Source organism: Phaseolus vulgaris, chromosome 10 (assembly GCF_051622355.1).
Source record: "Phaseolus vulgaris cultivar YP4 chromosome 10, ASM5162235v1, whole genome shotgun sequence".
In the NCBI taxonomy this organism is placed as follows: Eukaryota; Viridiplantae; Streptophyta; class Magnoliopsida; order Fabales; family Fabaceae; genus Phaseolus; species Phaseolus vulgaris.
The window spans coordinates 14,485,490-14,493,212 of NC_143507.1; the positions used below are offsets into that span (position 1 = coordinate 14,485,490).

A 7,723-nucleotide genomic window follows, 5' to 3' on the forward strand; every position below is an offset into this window, starting at 1 on the left:
TCTTCACAATAAATGTTTACTATGTTATTTTTTTTATTTCAATTGACATAATTAATAAGTGTTTTAACATAGCTCTTCACTTTCTCTTCTCAAACAGCAAAAACTTTTGAACCCTCTCGCTAGGTAGTTTCGAAGCTTTTATTCCATTGAAGGAGTTCCGAAACTTCTCCTTCCATTTGTGCAATTCAAATCCTTTCGCGAGGTAGTTCTGAAGCTTCTCCTTCCATTGAGGTAGTTATGAAACTTCTCCTTTCCTTTGTGCAGTTTCTCATTTGTGCAAATTTGTTTCGCTGGGAGCTTTCCCATTTTTTCCCCTTTTCTTTGAATCCCTAAATCCTTCTCCATTATGCGACTACTTCTCCTCCTACATGCAATGTACGCTGTGGACCTCCTTGGCCTTCCGACAGCTTCTTGCAAATGCTACCTCCTTGTGCGGTGAATAGTTTCTTCATCTTCGTGGTTCTCTTTGTTTGCGTTGAAGTGTCCCGATGACTGCTTTTTCTTCTGGTGTTTTTTGCATTCACTGTAGTTATGATTTTATGTTAGGATGTGCAACTTAATGAGATTATGTGATTGTAATTGCTTAGGTGTTTGGATGTCTGATAGATAGTACAATTGAATGGGGTAGAAGGGATGAAAATGGAATAAATTGTGTTCTATTTCCATACATTCAAAAATTGAAAGATATTTCGTCATGTCTTACTCTACATTTTTTTGGCAACTCGTTGTTCATAGAGTTCTTTTTGTATATGACTTACAAATCCATTAAAGTAGAGCATATATTATTAATTAATAGGATTACGGATAGTCAGTCATATGAGAATGTATATTTATCTGTTAAATTTCCAACTGCATTGTTATGTAATCTCAAAATTATTAAAATAACTATTAGTTTTTGGTTTTATATTTAAAATCTCCAATTTATTCCAATAACTAAACATGCAATGGTTTACACTCAATCTTATTTTTATAACAAGTGTCTTCTAAATTTTAAAACAAACAGCCACCTCTTGTCTATTTCTCTAAGTGGCATAGATAATTTGATATAAACTAACACCATTTTGTGTTGTTTTAAGAAGAAGCAAATGATTAAAAGAGTAGTAGTAAAAGCACAAAGCAAATGATTAAGTGTTACTTTCTTCTAATCCTAATTACGTGGTCTAATTTGATTGGGCAGTGGTGTAGGAACGATGGAGAATGTAAAATTTGGGTAATTATTAAGTAAAATCCACCATTTTGTACATATTTCAAAGCTTTTTAGCAAAAACATAGTTCAATTCACTAGTGCAAAATATATAAACAAGTGTGGTTTATTTAGTGTGACTTTCGTAAAAAATGCGGTGACATTTTTGTAATTAAGTTCATTTACAAGTGCGACTATTAATAAAGCCACACTTGTAAATCAAGCATTTGGATTTACAAGGGCGACTATTTGTACAGCCGTCCTTGTAAATTAAAACGCTTGATTTACGAATGTGGCTTTACAAATATTCGCCTTCTTAAAACCTTTTTACCCTAATTCAGAAACACGCCACTTACATTTTGATACTCTCATTTCTCTCGCGCTTCGTTTCTCTTATGTGCTTCCTCCATTAACTGTGCTTCCTCTTTTCTTTCTCTCTTCTTTGTATTGTCTTTCTCTCTTCTTCTTCACCATTGATTTTTGTATGTTTTGCGTTTCTCTTATGTTTTGTCTTATGTCATTGCTAAGGTCATGCTTGGGAATGTTTTTGTTTGCGCTTTCTACTGTGCCTTCCTCGTCGTTGTTGTCGCCTTGCTCCGTCATATATTTGCGTTTCATTGGAAAAAAATTTATTTGCGTTTTTTGGACTTCCATTGGAATGAAATACGAAGATGTATAATATGGATGAACCCAGAGATCAAAAGAGAAGCTAAAATAATGACCATGTTCTTCCGAAAAGATCAAAATTGAGAACTTTGATTAGAAACTCAATCAACAGTGAAAAAGAAAAAAAAAACCCTAAATGCCTCTCGTAAATGCGATTTATAAATGCGGCTATGTAAATAACCGCATTTATAAATCGAATTTACGAATGCGGCTATATATAATCGTCTTCTTATCTCTTCCATTTACAAATGCGTATTCATCAAATGCGGTTATATAACCGTCCTTATAAATAAAAAATAGCCACACTTGTTTTTCTTTTCTGCAGCAGTGAGTAGGTTTTAATCATTCAACTTCACTTGCGTTGCCACCCAAATCTAATTAATTTTCTTTATGAAATTATCAAGTACGTGTAAAATATGCTAAGCCAAGTACATGATATGATATGAAATCTTAAAAGGATGAATAATGTGCTTTATTGAAGAGATATTGGTGAGTGGTTATTCACTTTTATTGATTTAGACATATAACGTGGCTTTTTAGTTTGTTCTATAAAAAATATTTTTAAATGATTAAATTATGTTTTGTTACCATCATAAAAAAAGTAATCTCTCGTTGTTAGTACGATAAATGTAAGCTTACATTGTATTTTTTTAATTACTACAGGATGAATGTAATCATTAGGATATTATCACGATATTTTAAGGAGAATAATTTTATATAAAAATGAAAAAAACGATTGATAGGGTTATTCAAGTTTCTTTTTCTTCAACGATTGGTAACCCATCCTCAATTTTGTCTAAAAAATTACGCAACTTTAAATATATTCATAAATACTAGAAGTAAGAGTCACCCTTATAGAGTACTAACACATATTATCTTTCTTTTACAAGAAAAGCGATAAAATAAAGTTACATTCGTTTTGTAGATTCCATTAAGGATAACCATTTTTAGAAAGGAACAACGCAAGTGTTAACACTTTTTTTATATGTTATTGAATTCGAAACCTTAAATTGATTTCAAAGACTTTTGTTAAAAATGGATTTTTCAAATGTCTTTTCAAGTGTTTCTTTGGTGGAGACTTTTTCCTTTATTAATATCGTTTTTTGAATATTTTTTAGTTTATAATTCTATAATTTATTTCAACAATTAACTTTTATGTGTTTGATTTATTATTTACATACTATCATAACGGAAAAGCATATGAGAAGATTGAAATGAACATCGGGGAGTATCTCACTAAAATCCAAACACATTAATTATTCATCTTTAATATTTCTAAAACATAAATTTAATTGCTAACTTTGTCGCACTATTATTGAAGACCAAAATAATTACCACGCAATAACGTTGAAGATGAAAAGTAATAAACCAAGAGTGATTAAAGTTATGAATTAATTACATTTGTTTTTTTGTAACATTCTGAGTCTAATTAATTGATGGTACGAACTTTTGAACTACATAATTTTTTTCCAATGTCTAACATTAATTGCCATGTGATATCAAAATCAAGGGCCAGATGAATATTTTATTCTTTACTATAAAGTACTATAAATTCACATGTGGTCCCCTCAAATAACTCGAGTCTGTCAATTTGTGAGACATAAATTGCAATTGCATGAATAACATCTCTAATAACTTGCTCTCTACCACTTTTTCATTTTCCCATCCTCATCTCTCTCTCTCTCTCTCTCTTCTTGTACTTCTCTTTTTGTGCATCTTCTAAAGCCTACATGAACCTCCTCTAATAAACAAAAGATACATGATTACCTTAACTCTTTCAAGGAAAATGATAGATTGAAATTTCTGTTCTATATAATTTTTTTATGCGATGAGTTTAAAAATATGATTGTATAAAATATGTGAGTTGGGATTGTATCATTACCTTTTTCAAATTCCAATGACAAGAATCGAATAAAAAGCTTTTGTGTAGTGTGGCTTTTGTTCTCGATAGTTGACAACATATGTTGCTCTAAGTTTGATTATACGTGATCCCAAATTACACATGTGCAATGTCCACTCTAGAACCCACTTCAATCCAAAAGGGGAACTATACATCACAAGACTAAGTAGTGGGGGCAGACAAATAGAATTGCACAAACCTTAGCTTTAACGTTGGGCAATCCAAATCATAGGAATTTGAACTTAGACCGTAACTCACACGAAGTTGGGACTAGTCAACAACATCTCTTGTCTACCACTCCACGTGATAGTGGCTAGGTTTGGCTTATAATATTTTATCTATATTTTTCATCTTTTTTTGTACACAATCTTGCTCCTATCCTTGCGATGTTTGAGGATGATGTTCAGGCCCACCAAGAATTGACAAAGTAATGGTCCTCTTAACTAAAAAACCACTCAAGAGTGGAAGTGAGAAGTGACAAATCGCTTCTCTCATCAATAATCAAATGAACCCTTTTTTTAACATCAACACAACAAATCAAGGGCAAAAAAAGTCTCTTAAGTTTATGGTTGATCATTGGGTTATATACTCTTGGTTTGGTAGTGACGTATTTAATTTTATGGTGAAGGAGAAAAAAATCCTGACATTTATCAAGGATCATGATCTAAGCACCTTGATTACAAGGTAGAAGGAGAAGCAAGGTAGAAACAGTTGAAGGTTTGTAAAGAGAATCAACCATATTCATTTGATCTTGTGAGTTTATTTCTTGAACATATGTTGTGACACATATGGTGGTGTTAGACACTAACATATATACTAAATTCTGACTAGTTTAACTTTAAAAACCATTTCAAAAGAGAAAACTTGAACACAACCAAAGACTTGAAACATTTGGCTTCTTCATTCTTCCACTCACTTCATACTAGTGGCAGTGAAAACAAAATTTAAGAAACAAGCAAAACAAAAGATGTTAGTCATTACAGTTGTGAGAAGCAAATGAAAGAAGAAACAGGTTGTAGCAGAAGTGAAAGAACCTTGAGTGGTGGTGCATGATGAATGAATAAGTTCAACAACAAGATGCTAAGGCAAAAAGCAAAGGTAGAAGGTTCCATTGTGAAGGATGTGTGTAGAAAGAAGCCATGAAACTCAGGATGGATAGCGCAAGAGAAGATCAAAGAGGCAAAGGGAGGAAAGAGAAGAGAGATGAGCAATGACCATCCATGGCGCTATCCCTCCTGAGCTTTACAGATTCTTCTACACTAAAAAACAAGAGCACAACAGCACAAGGTGCAGCTAATAACCCTTTTAAAAAAGCTAGCTTGCTAGCTAGCTACCATTATGTGACATTAAATGCTTCTGATGCATTGTGGGGAGGGACGTAGCAGAGGTATTTATAGAAGCAGAGAAGGGGACGTGGGAAAATTCAGACACAAAAACAAAAAAAATTTAAACAATTTCTATCAAGTTTCAAAATAAACAAATGCATTCTCTCATGCATAGTGTTCACTATTTCACTATACTTAAATTAAAAATTATGTCTGTTGTTGTCTTAGGAGACATAATAATTCATAATGTTTTTTCTAATTATGCTTAGAACAAGATAGGGATTCAAAAAATATAAATATCATTCTTAACTGAATTGATTTTTTTTTTTTTATAAATTGAGGAAGTGGATCTTATTGTTAAAATTAGAGGAAGTGTTTTTTTTCTAGTACTCATCTTAATATTTAGATTTAGTTATTTTCTGTTTTCAACATGATCTCTCCTATAAAAACAATATTGTTTATTGTACACTTGAGCACTTAATGTTGGAGACTTTTATGGAGTACTTTTATTCATCACGTCATAAGATACTAACTCCTTCATGTAGCCTTAATTTTGATTAGTTTAATTTCAATTAGATTATCTAAATTAAAAAAAAAATTGTCATATTTTAAAATATTTGTCCAACTAACCTGGTCTTTACATTAAATTATCATAATAACTTGGTCAACTTTGTAACATGTGATGAAGGGTGAGAAATAACTCATCAAATAGATGTCTATGATCTTAGCTGAAAAGTATTTATAAAGAATTAATTTAACCTAATAAATACGAGACACTAACATGTGTGACTCTTTTGGTTATGTGATGTGTAAATTGTTGTAAATTTAAATAAAAAAATAATCTAATAATTATTTTTAAATAATTAAGATGATTTTTATATTTAGGAGATTAAACTAAAAAATGAGTAGTAAAGGTATATATTTTATAAAGTTCTTAAGTAAATTGTTGTTACATAGGATTAAAAAATTTGTTTTGTTTTGTTTTAAAATTTAATTTCAATTTTGGTCTTTATCGCTACTTTGTATTGGTTAAATGATGAATTTTTCTATGAATAATATGTTAGCCCCTAGTATATGTATGTATTTTGTGTTTTTTTCCTGGTCTTCCATAAGTTTTACAAGTTCTTAGTGATTTTTATTCCTATAAATTTTTTATTATAAATTATTTCTAAACGGTCAATTATTTATTAAGTGATTAAGAGTAGCAAAGGTGAAAAATGTAATTTTAAAATATTATTTTGTCAAAAAAAAAAAATCAATATAGTGTAGATAATATTGTTTTCCTTGTATACATTATGTAACATTATATACTCTTTCTAAAAATTGAAGTGTTAATATATTTCATGGTATATGTCGCTAATGAATGTAATGAGAAAAATTGATAATTAATTGAAAATGTTCAGATTTATTAAATCACGAGTAATAAGTCAATCTATATAAAAGACATGAGACAAATTAAAATTTTAACACAATAAATATATAAGTCTTTTTTTATATATATATTACTTGTGTCACTCCCTTCTCCAGATATTCTCAATTTTATACTTAAATTTCTCATATCATTTAAACTTTTTACATTCAATTTCAAAATTCATAAAGGCTAAAGATTAATACATAGAGTTTATCTTTTCTAATTGTTTGGGCTTGGTAATCATAAGGTTGAAAGAAAAACAATCCTAACTATATTAAAGAGAAGCAATGCTATTTGCCTCATATTGATTACTTTTTTCTTCAAACAAAATAACCTTTTAAAAACATACACGTTAATTTTACTCAAATTGTAAAGGAAAGAAAATGTGAATAGGCACATATAGGTGGAGAATATTTAGAAAATACACATGTTATTCTTAGTTAATCCCTCACACAGTCAAAAGTTAAGTATTTAGAAAACAAAGAATGAGTTGCAGTTAGAGGGCAAGTGAAAAGGTGAGGGCAAGTGAAAAGGTGGAGTACTTAGTAGCATTAAGTAATAGGAATTCAACATGTAGTAATAGAAATCAAATTTTTAGAAACCAAAATAATTAGTTGTAATAGTAATTAAATTAGAGATCATTTTAAAAATTAAATAAAATTTTGGTTTTAAAATTAGTTTTTAGTATTGTTAAATAGTTTTTAAATTGATATCTAATTAACAACCAAAGTTTTAGAGACTAAATTTAAAAATGAAATAATTGGTAGTTAAAACCTTGATTGCTAATTAGATACCAATTTAAAAACTATTTAATAATAATAGAAACTAATTTAGAAATCAATTTTTTATTTAGTTTCTGATTTCTAATTTAGTTACTATTGCAACTAATTATTTTGATCTCTAAAAATTGGTTTCTATTTCATGATTTTCTTACGGTGATATATATTGATAGAGTAATGATACATTAACAACCAACATTTTTATACAACTCTATTATAATCTTTAATAATATTATTTTAATATTTTTTTATATCATTTAATTATAAATTTATTTTTTATTATTTATATTTGAAAAGAATCAGGTGGTTGCTTGGTTGCGTAGATGGGTGGGTCTAAGTTATTTCCAATTTCACACTGTGTCTTGCTTTTGTCCTTTGAATACCCCTGCCCACTCCAATACACTCCATACTTCCCTCCCCATTCAACCCTACGTACGGCTTTCCAACTTTTAATTTAAT

At 29.7% G+C, this 7,723-nt stretch overlaps 1 long non-coding RNA gene across 1 annotated transcript; it reads right to left on the minus strand.

The window, feature by feature from the left end:
• Positions 1–4,467: 4,467 nt before the first annotated feature.
• Positions 4,468–5,112, minus strand: LOC137818732 (uncharacterized). Its single transcript, XR_011082133.1, has 2 exons — positions 4,784–5,112; positions 4,468–4,671 (listed from the first exon to the last, which is right to left on the minus strand). It is a non-coding gene; the product is annotated as an uncharacterized LOC137818732 (long non-coding RNA).
• Positions 5,113–7,723: the final 2,611 nt, after the last annotated feature.